A 20,924-nucleotide genomic window follows, 5' to 3' on the forward strand; every position below is an offset into this window, starting at 1 on the left:
AGCTACACCCCAGTGGACGGCAGGAGGGATCAGGCGCACCCGGCACTCACCGGGCGGTGGGAAGTGGAACGACCTGTCCCCAGCCTGCTCTGCTCCACCAGCTCCCAGCCGCACCACTGGTGAGTGCTAGGGGGTGTTTTCCCCCCACCCTCCAACTTCCAAGGCTGGGAGCAGAGTGCAGCAGGCTGGGGCCAGATCACTCCACTTCCCGATGCCCCGTGAGTGTGGGGTTGGGCCTGCCCTGCAATTACCGGGCGGCAGGAAGTGGAGTGACCTGGCCCCAGCCCGCTCCGCTCTGCCAGCTCAGGCTGGGGGACGGGGGTGCCGTGTAGGGCACCAGAATGTCTAGGGACAACCCTGAATAGATCATTTTTCCACAGGGACCGATGGCTGTTAGAATAGAGATATTCAGGCTGCCTGTACAGGCCGAGACTTTAAGAACTTAGGTATATTTTTATCACTTAGCTAGTGACAGGGGTATAACACAAAGACCCAAAATCCCAGTCTGCCTGTGTCTGGGCCTTCTCTCCCTCGGAGAGTCTGAGCCCTTGTTCGTAGGCTAAGGCCTTTGGCTAAGCAGCAGGGGCAGCCATAAGCTGGGAAGCGAACGGTCCCATCCTCACCTCCCAAACCCGTCACACTGAACTAAGGTGGGGCTGGGCTGTTAGGAAGACGATCCTGTCCCAATAGTGCCCATCACCAGCAGATAACGAAACAGATCTTAAGGGAGCATCCGGTCTGGCACGAAATCCCTTCTCAATGGTTGTGGTTGTGAAACCCTCATTTCTGTAGGGTTTATCTTTCTGGCCCCCACTTTTCTATTGTCAATCTGTCTGGTCCTCTAATTGTTTCTGTCTGTTGCCAAATTAATTTTGCTGGGTGTAAGTTAATCAGGGGAGTGGGATATAATTGGTTAGAGAATTCTGTTACAATAGGTTAGAATTGGTTAGTTACAATGATTGGTTAAGGTCTAGCTGAGAATATTACTGTGTAAACTGGGGTCAGACAGGAAGTGGAAGAGGAAATTGGAATCATGCTAACGGGGGGATGGGAATAGGGAACGGGGAACAGGGACACAGACCAGGCTCTGCGGTGTCAGAGCTGGGAAGGGGGACGTGGGGTAAACACGCTGCAGTGTCAGAGCTCATAGACTCATCGACTTTAAGGTCAGAAGGGACCATTATGATCGTCCAGTCCGACCTCCTGCACAACGCAGGCCACAGACTCTCACCCACCCACTCCTGTAACAAACCCCTGGCCTATGTCTGAGCTATTGAAGTCCTCAACTCGTTGTTTAAAGACTTCAAGGTGCAGAGAATCCTCCAGCAAGTGACCCGTGCCCCACGCTGCAGAGGAAGGTGAACCCGCCCCCGCCCCAGGGTCTCTGCCAACCTGCCCTGGAGGAAAATTCCTTCCCAACCCCAAATATGGGGATCAGCTAAACCCTGAGCATGTGGGCAGGACTCACCCGCCAGCACCCAGGGAAGAATTGTCTGTAGGGATGTGGGGTAAACGCTCTGCGGTGTCAGAGCTGGGAAGGGGGACACTGGGGAACAGACTCTGTGGGTGTATAGAGATAAGCCCGACTGGTGTGAAGGGCTTTGAAATCTGCTTGCTTGGAAACTAAAGCCAGTAACCATCCCTTTGTCTGCGCTTCCAACTTCTGGTCTTTTGCTGCTTGCTGTCTGCGTGACAAGAGCCAGGGAAGTGGGTGGGGGAAGGGAAAGCCCTCTAACAATGGCTCCTTGCTCCTCTCCCTCCAGGCTCAGGGGTCAAGGATGGGCAGGACTCCAGGCTCTGCTTGACAGATCCTGGCACAGGGGCTGCAGGAGGGTGGGGGGCAGAAAGGATTGCAGGTTCTGACTTGTGCTCTAGAGAAGAGGTAATAGGTGAAGGGGGTGTTTTTGACTCTTCCCCTGCCTCAGGGTCCCCAGGGCTAGAATTCTACCTTCCACAGGGCCAAATAACTGGGTGAAGCCATTTGGCTAATGAAAACCAGTGCTCCAGGTGAGGCTTGAACTCACAACCTGAGCATAGCTCCTCTCAGCACTGCCCTATAAGTACAGCACGCTAGCCAATTGCACCACTGGAGCACTGGTTAACTGTGATTCTCCAAAATCCCTAGGTTGATACAGGCAAGGAGTGACCCCAAAACATTCTCAGTGGAGCTGAGAGCAGGTAGCGATAAGTGTTGTACTCGGAGGGGAGGATTCTTCTTAAGGGTTCCAGGCACCATTTGACCCTTTTGTTCTTCTCTGTGTAATAACAGAGCTGATTAAGACTCAAAGGAGAGTCTTGCTGCAGACCAACAGATCTGAAATCACTGATAGCCAGCTCTAAGCATTAGGGGACCAGGAAGCACTGCAGCCTCATTCCAGGACAGGAGGCCCTTGCCACGCCCAGGCCTGCCTCTTGCCTTCAGCCCAGGCAGCCAGAGGTGCCAGGGAGCTCCCTGGCAGGCCGCCGCTTCGCCTCAGCCACCTCTTGCCTCATGGCCTAGGCTCTCGGTGCTCTGCTGGTCACCGGCTCGCTTGAAGGCCCAGAGGGAAAAGAAACAAGCACACGTGTAGCAGAGGATGGTTTTGATCCATCGACCTCTGGGTTATGGGCCCAGCACGCTCCCGCTGCGCCACTCTGCTGTTTCTTCACACCCTCCCCCTGCCACCTAGCCGCCCCTATCCGGATTAGTGCCTTACACGCTCTCGCTCTGGCAGGCAGATGCGCAGGCTGCTAGGCAGCTGCCCTGGTCACAGGATTTTACAGCTAGCTTCTACAGGGTAAAAAGGATCTATTTGGGGTTTGGACCCCATTGGGAGCTGGGTAGCTCCGGAGACAGGAGCACTTCTTAAACTGTTTTCAGTTATGCTTTCAAGCTTGTGAGGGACGAGGTTCAGCCTTGGATCCGTGTCTGCAGCAGGCAAGCACCTCTGGCTCAATCGCCCCCCGCCGTATTAGCAGACTAAAACGCGGAGCGAACTCACACACCTTGCAATGGAACAGGAGCCAGGATCTCAAACAAAAGTCAACATTTTATTAAGATGAGGTTCAAAGAAAAAAAAAAGTGTACGGTACAGAGTTTCGGCGTAGAAGTTTCTGGTGCTCGGGGAACAACATACAGCTTACCCAAGGGGTGCGAAATTCGGTTTAAAATGGGGTGGTGTAAGAAATACATAATCTGCAATAGCCCGGACTGGGGGTAAAAGGTTAACGTACAGACACTGAGTTAGGAGGGTATGTTGTCCATATGAGGGCTACGTTCGGGTGTGGAATATAACGAGCGGTTACGACGATGAGGATGGATTGACCCGCGTTAGGTGAGGTTTAAGGTTCGGTGTTTTGGAATCTTTGCCACAATCTAGTTGAAGCAGGGTCAGTATGAAGTCTGCCCTGCCATCTGTTGGTGATCTGTCGTCAAGGCCTTTTGGGGCTGATGTCATTTGCATGGTTACACCCACCCCGGATTGTGTGATGGGAGTGCTTGTCCAAACGGTCATTTCAGCTGCTGCGGGATCCCCAGTCTCTTTGTTATTGGGGCAGGAGTAATCCAGTGTATTTTCCTGTTGATTTTGGATCAACTTTGAGCTCAGATCATGTGTAGTACCTGGCATTTGAGGCCTGAGAGCGTCACCCTCGTCTGAAAAATACTCACCATTAAGGGGTATGGGTTCCTAACGGCAGCCCTTGGAGGGAGGTAGAAATGGATGTTTGTATGTCCTTTTTGCTGTCACTGGTGTGGAAAGGCAGACGCTGCAGTTGCTCACCCTAAGCTTATGTCGTTAGATCTCTTTCACGGTGTCTTTTGGTCCTGAGAGGTAAAAGGTGTGTTGTTAGGGAGTGAGGTAGCAAACGTTAGTTGCAGAGGTGGTGCATGTGCCACAGAAGTCGTGTGCCCCTTCCCCGCTCCCATCCAAGAGTCCAGTATTTGCATAAACCCACCCACTGACCTGTGACTAACAATCTCGCTCTGCTAACTCTTCCAGCAAAACAGGCCAAAGAAAGTGTATGCGAGCGCTGTACCACAGCCCCGGTGCTCTTTTCGGTTCCTTCCCACAGAACTTTCCCTCCATAGCAGTCCAGTTCCTTGCTGTTGCTTGGCTAACCACTGCATGCATGTGCTATACCGTATGCCCTGAGCTGATTCCCGGCTTTTGGGTTCAATACAGCCTTGCCCTTCCATGTCTCTGTGGCGCAATGGGTCAGCGCGTTCGGCTGTTAACCGAAAGGTTGGTGGTTCGAGCCCACCCAGGGACGACGCTAAGCCCGTGCTGCTTTCCTGAGGCCTGTGGGGGGAGCCTCAAAGGTCCCATTTTGCTGCCTCAGTGCTTTCAGCTGGTGGTCCAAAGAGCAGGCTGGATGCCATTCAGAAACCCATCTGCCAGCAGCCGTGCCGGAGGCTCAGGCTTAATCTTCAAAGCGGAGCACAAAAACTTTCAGCCGGGAACATTTCGTTCCCTTCCCGCCTCCGCCCAAGCGGCAAGGGAGAAGCGGAGGAGACAGGCCGGTTCAAAGACGCCTCCCTCCCACTTCCCTGTATGCTGTGCAAAGCTCTGGGCCTGCCTCATGCCTCGTCAGGAAAGCGCGGCCATGCGGCCCAAGCCTGAGTCACGTCCGCGGCCTGGCTCGCCCCGCCCCGCCCCGCCCCGGCTGACGGCGCGCAGAGCCACGTGAGTCAATGGCAGGTCGAGTCGGGAGCCTCGGCTCTTTCCCCTGACAGCCACACACACAGCGCTGCCTAGCGCCCCGAGAGCCTCCCTCGTGTTCTCCCGCAGCAGCCGCCGCCTGCCGGTGTGAAAAGGGGACCAGGAAGCACTGCAGCCTCATTCCAGGACAGGAGGCCCTCGCCACGCCCAGGCCTGCCTCTTGCCTTCAGCCCAGGCAGCCAGAGGTGCCAGGGAGCTCCCTGGCAGGCCGCCGCTTCACCTCAGCCACCTCTTGCCTCATGGCCTAGGCTCTCGGTGCTCTGCTGGTCACCGGCTCGCTTGAAGGCCCAGAGGGAAAAGAAACAAGCACACGTGTAGCAGAGGATGGTTTCGATCCATCGACTTCTGGGTTATGGGCCCAGCACGCTCCCGCTGCGCCACTCTGCTGCTTCTTCACCCCCTCCCCCTGCCACCTAGCCGCCCCTATCCGGATTAGTGCCTTACACGCTCTCGCTCTGGCAGGCAGATGCGCAGGCTGCTAGGCAGCTGCCCTGGTCACAGGATTTTACAGCTAGCTTCTACAGGGTAAAAAGGATTTATTTGGGGTTTGGACCCCATTGGGAGCTGGGTAGCTGAGTGCCGGAGACAGGAGCACTTCTTAAACTGTTTTCAGTTATGCTTTCAAGCTTGTGGGGGACGAGGTTCAGCCTTGGATCCGTGTCTGCAGCAGGCAAGCACCTCTGGCTCAATCGCCCCCTGCCGTATTAGCAGACTAAAACACGGAGCGAACTCACACACCTTGCAATGGAACAGGAGCCAGGATCTCAAACAAAAGTCAACATTTTATTAAGATGAGGTTCAAAGAAAAAAAAAGTGTACGGTACAGAGTTTCGGCGTAGAAGTTTCTGGTGCTCGGGGAACAACATACAGTTTACCCAAGAGGTGCGAAATTCGGTTTAAAATGGGGTGGTGTAAGAAATACATAATCTGCAATAGCCCGGACTGGGGGTAAAAGGTTAACGTACAGACACTGAGTTAGGAGGGTATGTTGTCCATATGAGGGCTACGTTCGGGTGTGGAGTATAATGAGCGGTTACGACGATGAGGATGGATTGACCCGCGTTAGGTGAGGTTTAAGGTTCAGTGTTTTGGAATCTTTGCCACAATCTAGTTGAAGCAGGGTCAGTATGAAGTCTGCCCTGCCATCTGTTGGTGATCTGTCGTCAAGGCCTTTTGGGGCTGATGTCATTTGCATGGTTACACCCACCCCGGATTGTATGATGGGAGTGCTTGTCCAAACGGTCATTTCAGCTGCTGCGGGATCCCCAGTCTCTTTGTTATTGGGGCAGGAGTAATCCAGTGTATTTTCCTGGTGATTTTGCATCAAGGACAGAGTAACTGTACCTGGCATTTGAGGCCTGAGAGCGTCACCCTCGTCTGCAAAGTACTCACCATTAAGGGGTGTGGGTTCCTAACGGCAGCCTGTGGAGGGAGGAAGAAATGGATGTTTGTTGGTCTTTTGCAGTTGCTGCTGATGTTCTTTCTGCTGTCCCTGGTGTGGAAAGACAGAGGCGGTTTTGAATCTTTTAAAATTGTTATTAGTGCTGCAGTTGCTCACCCTAAGTTTATGTTGTTAGATCTCTTTCACGGTGTATTTTGGTCCTGAGAGGTAAAAGGTGTGTTGTTAGGGAGGGAGGTAGCAAACGTTAGTTGCAGAGGTGGTGCATGTGCCACAGAAGTTGTGTGCCCCTTCCCCGCTCCCATCCAAGAGTCCAGTATTTGCATAAACCCACCCACTGACCTGTGACTAACAATCTCGCTCTGCTAACTCTTCCAGCAAAACTGTTCCGCCAGGTTCTCATTCCGCAGTATATTCCTGCAAACTTAAGCTTTTAAATAGCATCAGATACCACCTGCTTCAGTATAACTAAAATTTTTACTTATCTTTTTAAGATTTTAGGTGTATGTTATATCACATTATTTGTAAAAGAATAATAATTAATTCTATTTTTCAACTAAAGAGAGAAGAAAACCTTAAAATGTGCATTTAGAGAGTTCAGAAGAATCTCAGAATGTTAAACACAAATATTTATTTTCAACTTCTCTTAAATTGCTATTCTTTGGAACCCATGTCCCTTGTCTAACGATTTTTATGTAGGTTCGGGTGAGTCCTGAAATCATGAACTGCTAAGTACCGTTCTACTGTTTTTGATTCAGATGACCAGGATTACTACACTTTATTACTCCTGCCCTATTAAGAAAGAGTTTGGGGATCCCACAGCAGCCAAAATCACCATTTGGACAATCACCCCCATCATGCAATGTGGGGTGGGTGTGACCATGCACATCAGCAACAAAAGGCCTTTACAACACATCACCAACAGATGGCAGGGTAGAGTTCATTCTGACCCTGCTTACATCCTTCTCCAGCCAAGAATTGGTGATCCTGATAAATCACACTCCTTATACCAGCTCACTGGTATTGAATGCTGAAGTTATGGCTAGCAAAAGTAGCCACCCATCTCTGCCCTGTAGCATCCAGCTTAGCCCTTGTTAACACACATGTCAGTTGATTGTTCTCTGTCCATACCTGAAACTGAGCTCCGTACAAGTAGTCTCGAAATTTCTCAGTGATGGCCCATTTCAAGGCCAAGAACTGCAGCTGGTGGATGGGATAGCGAGTTTCGCTATCGGACAGTCCTCAGCTGGCAAAGGCCACAGATTTACATTTGCCTTCCACTTCCTGGTAGGAGAGTGCTCCTAGACCCTCCAAACTGGCATCAGCATGCAGGATAAACAGTCTGTTTGGGTCAGCAGGGACTAGGACTGGCACATGAATCAGGCAAATAATGATTTCCCATAAAGCCCTGTCACATCTCTCATCCCGCCATGTCCCCAATGGAGAGGAGAGGAGCCCCTCCCCTGTCCCAGGCCAGGCACACCAGATCTTTGGGGGGAGATGTCCATGGCCCAGCCCAGGAGAGCTGGAGCTGCTGGGGAGAGAAGTTCTTTCCTCAGCCCAAGCCCACCAGAGTTGATGTTGCAGTAGGGGAGAGGTATCTCTCACCTGGTTTTTAGATGCTCTGATGAGAGGGAGCAGGAGGAAGATTTTTCTTCTCCTTCCATTTCAAACTTTTCACCCCCCCCCCAACCACTTTCTACTCTAGCCTGATCTCTCTCTCATGTCTCCAGGGCCGTCCTTTGCCATAGGCAGCCACCTAGGGCACCACTAGGTCTCGGGGCACTGCTCTGCTGGGAGCCCGGACAGATGGGAAGCAGTGGAGCATGTAAGAGCAGGGCTGCTGGGTCCTAGAGAGAGCCAAATGCAGCACAGTCTGAGGGAGGGGATGGGCTGCTGGGGTCTCTGGGAAGGGGAGGGGGTGGGGGTTGGGGAGGGAGCTCACCTGTGAGTGTGACTCTCCCCCCGGCTGAGGTGAGGTGAGGCAGGCTCTGCGGCTCTGGAACCAGTATCCTTTGTTGTCCCCCATAACATCCATTCTTCTCCCCCCCTGCCCCATGGAGCACCCCCTCCTTTCTCCCTCCTCCCCAGGAGCATCCCTCTCTCTCCTCCCTCCCCTCCGTCAGGGCTGGGTTGGGTGAGGTGCTGGAGGGTAGGTGGGGGGAGGATGCTGGCTGCCTGCTGAGGAATGAAAGTGAAAGTAACTCACTTCCTGGCAGTGAGCCAGGATTGGAATGTCACACGGGGCTGGGCTGGGGTTAGCCAGATGTGTGAAAAATCAAGACAGGGAGTTGGGGTAGGGTGAGCAGATATCCCTATTTTATAGGGCCAGGCCCAATTTTGGGGTCTTTTTCTTATATAGGCTCCTTTTACCCCCCACCCCCAGTCCTGATTTTTCACACTTGTTGTCTGGTCACTCTAGGTGGGGGTAATTGGTGCCTATCTAAGACAAAGCCTCAAATATCAGGACTGGCCCTTTAAAATCAGAACATCTGGATCTGGTCACCCTAGCTGGGGAGCGCCTCTCCCCCGGGCTGGCAGCTGCCAGCGATCCATCTCATCCTGGGGGAGCTGCACAGGGCAGGATGAGCTGCTCTGGCTTCATGGGTGACCTGTCCCTGAGATCAGATGCTGTGCTAACTTCACCATGGTCCGTAAGGCTGGTGGTGGTGCCCATTGGCGTGTGATTGGACCTGAGGGTTTGCTGCTGCTGTTGCCACTCTGCACCCCAAGAGGTGGATTTTGGGGTCTACTGCAGCTGTTGGACCAGCAGGCTGGGGGTGAGCCAAGCATGAAAGCAGTACTGTGTTGTCATTTAGGTTGTCATTTAACAACTTTGTTTGCCAAAAATTCTTGCTAACAATCCTGAATCCAATTTCAATATATTTTTTTTTAAAATCAATATCTTAGCCAAAAACAGAAAATTAAGTTGTTGACAATTATTAGTGACAGGTTTGGTTTGAGGCAGGGAGTGGGCCAGTTTTCATCAGCGAAACCAAAAATGTTGACTGACTTCCCCATAGCCTGTTACTCCTGATAAGAGCCCTCCAGCAACTGTAATATGCTCATCTCCTTACTAGCGTATAAAGCAGGGGTCGGCAACCTACGGCACACATGCCAAAGGTGGCAGGTGAGCTGATTTTTGATGGTACGCAGCGGCAGGCTGAGCGGCTCAGCCCATCACTGCTCTGGGGTTTCGGCTGCTACCCTATTGCCAGCTGGGATACCGGCCACCAGCCCCACTCAGCACCCGCTGCTGGCCTGGGGACCCCCAAGGAACCCCAGGCTGGCAGCGGGCTGAGCAGGCCGGCTGAACCACTCAACCTGCTGTCAGCCTGGGGTTCCATTCACTCAGCCTGCAGCGGGCTGAGTGGGCTGGTGGCGGGCTGAGCAGGGTCGGTGGGGGGTTGAGTGGCTCAGTCTGCTGCCAGTCTGGGGTGCCGGCAGCACTCAGCCTGCTGCTACTCCGGGGTTCCGGCTGCCAGCCCCTTGCCAGTCAGGAGCCCAGCTGCCGGCCCCACTCTGCCTGCTGCCAGCCTGGGTGAGCAGAATCCCAGGCTGGTAGCAGGTTGAGGGGGGTTGGCGGCCGGGATCCTGGCTGGCAGGAGTTGGTGGTCAGAACCCCAGACCAGCAGTGGGCTGAGCAGGGCCTGGGATCCTTGTCTAGGGTTCCAGCCACCAGTCCCACTCAGCCCGCTGCTGGTCTGGGGTTTCATTTACTCAGCTGGCAGTGGCCTGAGCAGGACCGGTGGCCAGGACCTCAGATAATAACAATAGTTTATTTATATAATATAGAGATAGAGAGAGACCTTCTACAAATGTTAAAATGTATTACTGGCTCGAGAAACCTTAAATTACAGTGAACTTGGCACACCACTTCTGAAAAGTTGCCGACCCCTGGTATACACTGACCATATGTTGTACTAAGATTCTCCTGCTTTTTTTTTTTTTTTCCTGTGAGTCAGTATAGCTTTTGCCAGCCCAGAAGTTGGGCAGCCAATGTTTTACGTTTTCACAATGTTTTCTCCAACTTTCATAAAGTAATTACATAGTTAATATGAGTTAAAAAGGCCAGGGACACTTCCTTGTGAAGAATCTGTACAGCAGATCATGCTAGAGCTGTGAAAATGTCAGTTTTTGATGGAACTTTAGAGGCAGTGATTTATCATGTATTTTATCATGTGAATGTGCTGCTATTGCTAATGTCTTTCTAAACAAAATAAGGCACAATAGGACTTCTGTAACATTTCTGTGCTACCTTAATCTAGATGAGATGATGCTCTGCTGACTTCATTTTGGTCACTTTGTGCTTTACCTAGCAGTAAAACTAGGGTTATATTTTCCCACTGTTTGGAAACCCAGCTTATTAAACTGATTTTGCAGCCAAAAAAGCCAGGAAGATTGCTTTTAATTAAAAACAAATCTTTGTTTCAATACCTCTTCATATAAATTTCCAATAAAAATTAGACAAATTAAAAAAATTATATTATTTGCATCATTCTGTCAAATCAGAATTTTTTCTATAGTGCTACTTCTTTAGTGCCAGTGCATCAGCATTACAGTGTGCTTAATTAAGTTAAACTGGTTTTAATAACGTGAATGTGGCAAGTTTTCCAATACTGTATGCTTATATTTGTGTTGCTAAGAGCAGATCAGGCACAGGGGCACCAGTTTCATAATCTCGCCTAAGGCACTATAAATCCTAAGGACGGCCCTGCATGCCTCAATTCTCTTTTTCCTGGCCTTGTTCCAGAGCCCTCACAGCCCAATTCTCTGCCCTAACGTTGAGCCCTCTACTGCACCCTGAACTTCTCATTCCAACCCCACCCCAAAGCCTGCACCCCCTAGCGAGTGCTCTCATCCCCCTGCACTCCAACTCTCTGTCCCATGCAGTCTGATTTAGGGTGTACTAATAATATTAATTTGGAAAATATGATGAAAATTTAATTTATTAGCTTACATTTTATTTAATTTAATTGAGTTATAAAGTTACAGTTGCATTACTGCTATTCAAAAGATACATATGGCATTATATGCAACAAAGTTTTGGTTAATATACTCACACCCTTCCTTGATAACCTGGTGGTAAGAGACACAGAACCAGCCTTGCAGTTCAGGTTTCTCAATTCTTGAGTGAAAGATGCAGTGCTTAGAAAAAGCTAATGTTACTTTGGGTTTACTTGAATAAGTTAAACTTAAAATCAAATCCTAATAAACAAAGAATAAAAACTTAGGGAAACCGAGCTTAGCCGAGTTACTTTGAAACTTAAAGTTTAAGAACAAGTACAGCCTACTGATAGTAGATAGAGAGAGAGTGGAGGAAGTAAGTCAGAATGATAGAGGGAAGTGCTCTAGCGAGGTGGGTTACCTCTTTTATAGGGCACAAGCGCTGGAAATCCTTCCTCCTATGCCCAAATTTCATTCCTTACCCACAAAACGTTAGGGTACGCTTACTTCATAGGCTAGTATGTTTGTGCGTGTTGATGACATGTACATATGCACATAAGTTCCCTTGTGGTATACGTGTTAATTCTGTGGGTACAACACTGAAAAACCCCTTATGCCATTCTCCATTGTCGATTGGTCTAGGTAAAGGTCTTAGACAAGCGTGGGTACTTCTCTCTTTAATTAACAAGATAAAGGTCAATTTTCCTTTCTCTATAGCATCTCTATAGTGTAAAAGGTCACACTACAGAGGTGCTAACTTTGCCTTAGCTTAACATACAGGATATGGCCTGTAGGTCCTCTTAAGTCATGTGCCCCAGCCCCCTAATCATTTTTATTGCCCTCTGCTGGACTCTCTCCAGTTTGTGCACATCCCTTCTCATGTGGGTCCCAACCCCAAAAGTACTCACATTTCACCCCAATGGCTCCAAAATGTACATAGGGTGCTGCCATTGTCAAGTCACTCCCGAGCTCTCCAGTGGAGCCTGCTGGCAGAGAACAAGGTGAAAATTAACCAGGACGTTGCTCAGTCAATTCCCTCTGCTCCCAGCAGGTGGTATCGGAAAGCTCCAAGATCGCTCACTTCCCTTTCTCTCATCAGCTTCAGGCCCCAGGGTTACAAATGCACAAACCAGTTGAGATTCTCCCCTGGGCTCAGGGTGTGGGGCTGCTCTGAGGAGATGGACTTGCACATTTGGGATATTAGTGCAAAGATACAATTTCAATTTCTCATAGAGAAAACTGAGGGCATTGGGAAAAGTTTTCAGCTAGCAATAATCACGCCTCGGATTAACCTCATTGGCTATGATACTGCCACTTCTTATTTAGTGAAAGGAAAGCTGCAGTGACAGCCTGGTTACTGAGATGCAAATCACTTTCCTCCTGGGAGAAACAAGAAGTTAGAATTAGAAATTTACATAGTTTGTTCCAGTGTTGGCACAGGTTTAATTTTGCTTCTGTGTAGGTTTGTTTCAGGCTGTGACTGTTTTGGTTTATTGGGTTGTTTTGTTTTTTTTAATTGAAATGGAGCTTTTAATTGACATTTGCTGGATTCGAATGGCTGACCTGCAACACCAGTTTTGACATAGTTCTGCATATTTTATACAGATTTGGCCAGTATTCAAGGATGTGATTCCTTTATGGGAGGTTTTAGTGGTCAGGCTTATTTATTTTATGTTATTTTATCATCCTGCTGTAGCACACCTTTTTGATAAAATGTTGAAATTATTAATTTATGCCATTTGTTAGTTTTTATTTTTAAAAACAAAGTTTTTCTTAATGTTTGGGTTTTAAATTAAGCATTGTTTTTGGTTTCAATTTTTCATTTAGGTTTTTGTTGTTGATGGGATCTTTAAGAACTTTGGATTTAAATAATATTTTTATCTCAAGGTTCCAAAGACTCAGACAAGGTTTTCATCTCGAGGCCAAAAGATCAAAAACATCAAGACACTTGATCATGTCCTTGGATAGACCAAGAGACTACTCACACTTGATCTGAGCTCATAGTATTAAAATTTGGACAGATTTAGATTATTAAAGTAAACCCTGCTGGTCACTGGGTGTCACTGCTGCTCCATGGGAAACATGCTCTGTGCATTACCCAGATTGGTGGGAAACACACTCTGTGCATTACCATGACCGGTCCCTGGGTGTCACTGCTCCTAGAAGGCAGACACACGCTGTGCATTACGCCACCTGGCCACTGGGTGTCACTGCTATATCAAGGGAAACACCTTCTGTGCATTACCCACAATAACCACGAGGTGTCACTGCTGCGCCATCAGAGACACCTTCTGTGCATTACCCTGATTGGCCACTGGGTGTCACTGCTGCGCCAAGGGAGACATAAGAACGGCCAGACTGGTTCAGACGCAAAGTCCATCTAGCCCAGTATCCTCCTGTCTTCTGACCGCAGCCAGTGCCGGGTGCCCCAGAGGGAATGAACAGAGCAGGGAATCATCAAGTGATCCATCCCCTGCCACCCATTCCCAGCTTCTGGCAAACAGAGGCTACAGGCACCATCCCTGCCCACCCTGGCTAATAGCCCTTGATGGACCTGTCCTCTGTTAATTTATCTAGTTCTTTTTTGAACCCTGTTATAGTCTTGGCCTTCACAACATCCTCTGGCAAGGAGTTCCACAGGTTAACTATGCAACTGCCCTGAGTTTCCCCCCACGCACCCCGGGTTGTATATGGAAAAGAGGATGAGGCTGAGAAGAGCCATGATGTGTCTGTCACTGGCTGGTGCCCCAGTTTCCTCTAGGCAGCAGTGCTGCAGGCTCCTTTGGTTAGTGTCCATGCAACTGTGTCGGGGGAAGGGGGAGTAGAGGCTCATGCCCCCCAGCCCCACACCCCTCCCCCAGCAGCTGGGGAATCCAGGCCAAATGTAACCCTGGTAGCTGGGCCGGGATAAGCCTGGGCCGGGGTAGGGCTGGGGAGGAATTGCGGGGGGACAGATACACCCGCTGTGAGGGGAGATCCTCCCATTCCCTGCCAACCCCCCTCACTCCTTGCAGCACGGTGCCCCCTAGCACTTCTTTCTCTGTTGTGGGGGTGTCTGCTGCCTGCTTCTCCCTTAGCATTGTCTCTCCCCACCCTGGGGCACTGGCATCGCCCGTCCTGTGCAAACAGGCAGGCCCTGGTGTGCCCCGTGATGCTGCCCTGCAATTGTGGGGGCAGCTGTTGGATGGAGCCATATTGAAATATGGGGGTGGGCAAGGCTGGGGACCAGGACTCCTGGGTTCTCCCATCAAATGTGGGAGGGGAGTCGGGGTTAGGGGGTAGAGTGGGGGAGGGGCAGGGCTGGGATCCAGGGCTCCTGCTTTTTCTGGTTTTCTCAACCTCCTGCAGCTGCCTTGGTCCTTTCAGTGCGTTTCCTGTTCCAAATTCATTTGCTGACTTGTGCAACCCACCCCAGAGGTGGCTGCATCTCAGTGTTGGGTGATGCACCCTTGGCTGCATCACCTCCTAACCGCATCTCTCCCCCTGCAGGTGACCCTGCAGCACTCGGCAAACATCCGCAAGATCGTGGGGGGCGCTTTGAGCATTGGGCAGGCAGGGGCCAGGCACCCCGTTCCCCCCCCCAGAGAATGGGACCCAGCCCCCCCTACTTTTTACAGGGATTAAAGAGGGGCAAAGGGGGGCAATTCAGAGGAGGGGGGTGGCCAGGGTCTGAGCAGGGGGTGGAAATTGACTGGTCGGGGGGTCAAGCAGCTGGAGGCAGAGTTAGGAGAGGGGCTGAAGGGCAAAGTCAGGGAGGGGGGAAGGAGCCGGAGTTCAGCCCAGGGGGAGGTGCTGCCAGAGGGTTAAACCCCGGCACAGGCAGGGGCAGAGGGGTAACAGTTACCCCGGGGGGCTGAGACTCCAGTGTTTGCAAAGATGCGGTGGGGAGCAGAGGGGCTTTTCTATTTCCCCTCCCACAGGCAGCACCTCTCAGCATGGGCTTCCCAAGGCCGGGCTCTTAAAGGCACAGGCATCCCACTGCCTAGACCCTGCAGCTCCTCTCTGATGTAACCTACTGAGGTGCTGCAGTAGGAGACTCAATTCAGTGAAACCGGGCATTCCCTATACGCCCCCCAGCCAGGGGGCTGTGCACCCCCTCCCCCGAATTTCCCCAACACCCCCCAGTGGTCAGCTAGTTACATGCAGCGCTGCCAATGTTGTCACTGGCTGCAAATCTGAATGGAAATTGCAACGTTAACACACACTTTAAAAGCAGATCCAACGTATGACAAATACTTGTACCTGAGAAAGTAAAATAGGTTTGAAAAGTCTGGACAAAGCCGGGTTTCCTCACCCAGCTGTTGTGTTTGCTGACAATGTCGGTGCATTGGCTTCGGCAATGTTGGCCAACCTCAGAATTTCAAACGATGATTTGGAAGCAAGGTGTGAATGACTCTCCCCTGACAGCTAGTGATGAGCCAGGTTTGGGGGAGGCTTTGGGACCAGACTGTATTTACATGAACTCACCTACTCTGCCGAGGTGTCCAGCAGACAGAGCTGTGCCGCCTCTGCTCTAGGTGCCTAGAGGAGGAGGGAAGGTGTGTGGGGCTCCAGCCTGGGAATCTTCTTCCCTCCTGCCAAGTCCTGACTATCAATCCTGGCCCTGGCCCTCCTTTCTTCAAGCGCCATGTAGGCCCCAGGAAAAGTGTGGCTGGAAGAACCAGAGGCAAACTTGTGGGCATCAGGTGAAGCAGCAAGAATGCCAACCATCAGGATAGCAAGTTCTAGAGCCCCAACCCATTGTGGCCACCCCAGCCAGAGACCTGACTCTAGGAGGGGTGAGTCACCCAGCAGGATGGGGGGAGACTGGCTCTTGCACAACTGGAGATAGAGAAATTGAGCACTGGGAGCTCCAGGGCTTTACTACAAAGTCCCACTGAGATTTGAACTCAGATTGCAGGATTCAAAGTCCTGAGTGCTGCCCGTTACACCATGGGACCAGCTCATGTTGCTGTGTTTGTGCATCGGTGACCCTCATGGAGCTGGCTTGTGTAAGGGGCTCTTGGCCCTTTACTAAAACTTGGTGTGTGGTGGGGGGGGCGGGATTGGGTGTCTAGTTCCCAGTCCTAATAGAATTCCCACCGCAAACCTGGCTCCCAAAGCACAGGGGGGATTTGGGGTTTGTTCTCTTTGCTTAGCCATGTGCAGTCGCACAGAGAGCGCGTTTAAAAGTCTCCCCTCCCACAGAGCGGGAAGGGGAAATGATTCTCAGCTTGAAGCCTGATGTGAGTGAGGATGTCTGGACCAAGGGGCCAGGCACTGGCCTTTGCTAGAGAAACCACTGTCAAGTTTTAGCCAATTAGGACAAGTCAGCAAATAAGAACAACCTCAGGTCTCAGTAACTGCTGCAGGTAGCAAAGTCCTACAGGGAGCAGTTTCTGGCACTACACCTGCACAGCTCTGCTCCCCGGCTCTTCTCGGGCTCCTGCTCTCTCCTTAGCTCTGCCCCACTCTGGCCCAGGCAGTTCCAGCTCCCACGGAGGATGGGACCCCCTGGCCTGGTGACTCCCTCATTACACTGCCTGGCCTGTCAGTGCAGCTAACTTGGAGCTTTGGCCTCTCCCCATTGCCCTGGGGACTGTCAGTCTCAGGGGCCTGATTTCCCATTGGCCCTTCCCCCCTTCTATTGGTGCTGGGAACTAGCCAACCAAAACCCCCACGAAGTTTTAGTAAGGGGTTAACAGTCCCTTACTTGAGCCGGCCCCGTGAGGGTCACCGATGCACAGAGACAGCAGCATGGGCTGGTCCCATGGTGTAATGTTCCACGGGCATCCTACTAGATTGCCAGCTGCTTTTCAACTGCAGTGTGGAGACTATTTGTGTGTGGGGAGAGACAGTGAGTGTGTTGAGGTAGGTAGGAGCGGATCATTATTATCCCTACTTGAAAGAGGGAGAAGCTAAGGCTGCAAAAGGAGAATTGACTTGTCTTAGGTCACACAGCCAGTCAGTGGCAGGGTTGGGAATAGGACCCAAGAGCCCTGATTTTCAAACTAACCATCGGATCTTGAATTTCAGACATTGAATGACCTGAATAAAGTGCTCTCAGATGAGCTCCAGACCAACAACAGTGCACAGTAATTATTCAGCCAGTATTTGAGGAGAACTGCAATGTTAGAGAGAATCATGAACTGCTCAGAGACCGTTAATGCAGAGAAGCAGCAAAATTCATCAAACATATGACTGGTTCTGACTTATTTACTCGATGTTAAAAGAGAACAACAAGGACCTGAGTCTCCTCCCTGTCAATAACCCCCTGCTCAGCCAATCAGGGTAGAGACTGAGGACGAGAAGCTGAGGGTTCTCACCAGAGAGCCCAAAGGATGGCCCAGGTCACCAGTGGGGATCACTGCCCGAGCACTATTTCAGCCCCACATTTTTGGGTGGACCTCCCACAGTGGGAGCTGCAGACCACTCAGTCGCAACACACACACACACACACGCACACAAACCCCTCGCTCCTGGTGTTGGGAGGGGAACAGGTGAAAAGACAAAAGAAGCAAGAGACAAAGAGAAAGGAGGAAGGGATGGATGGAGGAAAAGGTGAAACAAAAAGGACAAACCCTAATATCCCCAGTGATTCTAAGGGACAAAATCCCAGGTGCGCAATAAAATTCTGCCACCTTAAGCTCGTGTTTTCCATGCCTAGAATTCAACAGTCACCAGATGGATCAGACTGAACAGGTTTCAAACCTCGAGGAGGCTCTTACCTTCTAAACAGGGATGTCTGTTTTCTAGTAAAATCAGGAAAAGGGAAGGAGAAAACTCGAAAGAGGTTCCTCCTGGCGCTCACGTATGTGAACCCGAATACTCTCAGTCCTCAAAGAGAGACCTGGAGAAGGAGACTTGCTGAAGCAAAGCCACAGGGGTCTCTGAGGTTTCCCTGGCCCCTCGCCCCTGTCCTGCCTGGCTGATGTCAGCATCTCTCTGTGAGGTCACCACCTCCCCACCACCTTTGACCAATAGTCTGAGGTCCTGCAAAAGGCCTTTGTGATGTCACTGCCACACCCCTCCCTTGCTGTGCTAATGTCCTGCCCCTGCCCAGGCACTTTGGAGGTTTGAGCTACTCCCTGTGGATCACCCCACTCAAGGAGCGTTCGTTCTAGGAAGCAAGCCGGCTAGACAGGAAAACATCAGACGCTGCTCCCAATGCTACACTCAGTTTTTCAGAAATTAGTCGACTTTATGGCCAGAAGAGACCATTAGAGCATCTAATCTGACCCCCTGCATATCACAAGCCTCCTGTATGACACCAGAGCTACTTTTGGGGCAAACACATTCCAGAAAGGCAGCTAGTCCCCATTAGATGACATCAGGAGATGGCAAATCCACCACTTTCCTTGGTAGCTTGTTCCTGTGGTGAATCATCCTGGCTGTTGAATATTTGTGTCTTATTTCTAATATGAATTTGTCTCTTTTCACCTTCCAGCCACTGGGTCTTGTTATGCCTTTCTCTGCTCAATTAAAAAGCCCTTTAATACACAATCTTTTGTCTCCATTAAGGCCCTTCAACGCTTCAATGAAGTCACCTTTCACATGGGCGCTAACTTATATGGGCTCTTGGGGCTAAAGCCCCAGGAATATTCATAATCAGGGGCTCTGCTCCACCAATATTTGGAGCTAGGTTTTTCCCCCACAAAGCTTCCCTGCCTGAATGTAAAGAGAGCGCACAGCGAGTGTCTCTCTCCCTTGCTTTTGCTGCCGTAGTCTAAGGCTACAGATGCAGCATTAGCATAAGAACAATGCTAACTAACTGCTGCTGTAGAGGGGGAGGGGAGTGGAGGACAGACATCACTCGCCTTAGCAGCTGCTGGGGCTTCCGTGAGTGTTTGACCCTATGATTTTTTATTATGTTTGAGTGTTTGACCCTATGATTCCCCCCCTGTCCCAACCCCAGCCCCAGCCCCCACTCCTACCCCCAGTGAGGCACAGCAGGCTGCACAGGGGAGGCAGGAAGCCACATGTGAAGGCAATGCCCCCTTCCCCAGCACCCACCAGCCCACCCGCCACAGGAGGGATGGGAGAGGGAGGCTTCCTAGTCCTGAGCAGCTGGGGCTTGGATGAATTTTATGACACCCTGCTCCCCCACCCCATAGCCAGCCACCACCCTGCCTACCCCACTTCTGCCCCATGCTGGGCAAGGGGCAGCCCCATCACCCATCCACAGTGAAGTTATAGTGAGGGGCAGCATGGAAGGCCACCTGTGATGGCAAACCGCCCCCGTACCCATCATAGGGGAGGGGAGTGAGCTTTCTGGACCTGAGGGGCCCTAGGAGCATGTGCAGTGATTGTGGAGCAGAGTGTGTGCTGTGGGGGGTAGGGGGGCAGAGGAGGGGGTTCCTCCCCTGGAGCTTGCTGCTGCCAGTGGTGGTGATGGGGAGTCCTCTCTGGCCCTAGCCCTGGGGCAGCCTGTCTGCACCCCAAGTTCCTCATCCTCAGCCCTGCCTCATCCCAAAGCCTGCACCCCCAGCACCGAGCACGCTCCTGCACTGTGAACCCCTCATCCCCAGCCCCACTCCAGAACCCTCACCTGAGGGGAAAAACATGCAACTTAAATTTGGTGGTCAGTTTGGAGTATCATTGTATTTAGCACAATATTTGATTATTTTACACCCTTCAAAGTATGTAACTGGTCGTATACAGGTGTTTTCTCTGAATACTGTCTGTGTGCCTCAGTTTCCCCAATGCATTTCTTAAGGCTCTAGATGGTGGGATAAGGGGGTGTGATTGTTGTAGAGCCCTAGAGGGCCAGTGTGATGCCGTCTGCACAGAGAATGGCCGACACCCTGTCTCCAGGCAACTGATGGCCTGGGCCACTCTCCTGCAAGGTGCCAACTGAAGGTGTTGGAGAACAAAGAGATCAGGTGGCCTCCTAATGCCTGGAAAAGAGACAAAGGCAGAGGAGGGAGTGTCAGTGCCTGTGCAGACTTCCGGGAAGCGCATGGTGTGGAAGGGGATGCTGGGATGCTTTGGAACAACTCCATACAAAGCCAGTCAGGACTCTGGGGGAGCCTCCTCTCTGAGCATACTGTCTCCAGGGCAAGAAGCTTACACCTTCCTGGGTCTGACCTCGGAGCATTCAGCCCTTCCACACCATGCACTTTCTGCAGCGAGTGTGCCCAGGCAGGTCTTGGGGGCAACCAGAGGTCCCTGCACCCCAACTTCGCAGTCAGATGTGACTCTCAGCCAGACAGTAAAACAGAAGGTTTATTAGACAACAGGATCACAGTCTAAAACAGAGCTTGTAGGTACAGAAAACAGGACCGCTCAGTCAGGTCCATCTTGGGGGGTGGGAAGCCCAGACCCAAGTTCTGGGCCTCTCCCGATTTCCCCAGCCAGCTCCAAACTGACACTCCCTCATCTGGCCTTTGTGTCTCTTCCGGACAAGAAGGCCACCTGATCTCTTTGTCCCCAACACCGTCAGTTGGCACTTTGCAGGGGAAACTGAGGCACCCACACAGTATTCAGAGAAAACATTAAGAACTTTCCCACTTTGTCACAACAGGTGCAACAAAATTTAATACCGTACATTGAAGCAGGCAAGTGCTGCTTCTGACTTTCCACTTTTAATTGACCCTTGAAATCTTGTGGTGCTGACGCATTGTAGCTTCATTTTATATCAGCTTACAGGGTGAGAGCGGGGGAAGGGGGACCACCATTTTGGGCCCCACCAAAAATTATACAAACCTGCCGCCTATGACCTTTCAATCTTCTTTTGATAAGCTAAAGAGGTTGAGCTCGTTCAATAGCTCCCTAGAAGGTATTTTTCTCCAGCCCTCAGAACACTTCGTGGCTTTTTGGTCATCAGACTCCTGAACTGCAGCTGGATGTGGTTCTTGTTCTTCTGCACAACATAGCTCCTGGAGAAGAGGGATCTGAGA

At 51.2% G+C, this 20,924-nt stretch overlaps 4 non-coding genes across 4 annotated transcripts; 1 reads left to right on the forward strand and 3 right to left on the reverse strand.

The window, feature by feature from the left end:
* Positions 1–2,567: 2,567 nt before the first annotated feature.
* TRNAM-CAU lies at positions 2,568–2,639 on the reverse strand. The gene has a single exon. It is a non-coding gene; the product is annotated as a tRNA-Met (tRNA).
* A 1,538-nt stretch (positions 2,640–4,177) lies between these two features.
* TRNAN-GUU lies at positions 4,178–4,251 on the forward strand. The gene has a single exon. It is a non-coding gene; the product is annotated as a tRNA-Asn (tRNA).
* Positions 4,252–12,232: 7,981 nt separating this feature from the next.
* LOC123360615 lies at positions 12,233–12,372 on the reverse strand. Its single transcript, XR_006576043.1, has one exon. It is a non-coding gene; the product is annotated as a U4 spliceosomal RNA (small nuclear RNA).
* Positions 12,373–15,914: 3,542 nt separating this feature from the next.
* On the reverse strand, positions 15,915–15,986 carry TRNAQ-UUG. The gene has a single exon. It is a non-coding gene; the product is annotated as a tRNA-Gln (tRNA).
* Positions 15,987–20,924: the final 4,938 nt, after the last annotated feature.

Source organism: Mauremys mutica, unplaced genomic scaffold (assembly GCF_020497125.1).
Source record: "Mauremys mutica isolate MM-2020 ecotype Southern unplaced genomic scaffold, ASM2049712v1 Super-Scaffold_100290, whole genome shotgun sequence".
In the NCBI taxonomy this organism is placed as follows: domain Eukaryota; kingdom Metazoa; phylum Chordata; order Testudines; family Geoemydidae; genus Mauremys; species Mauremys mutica.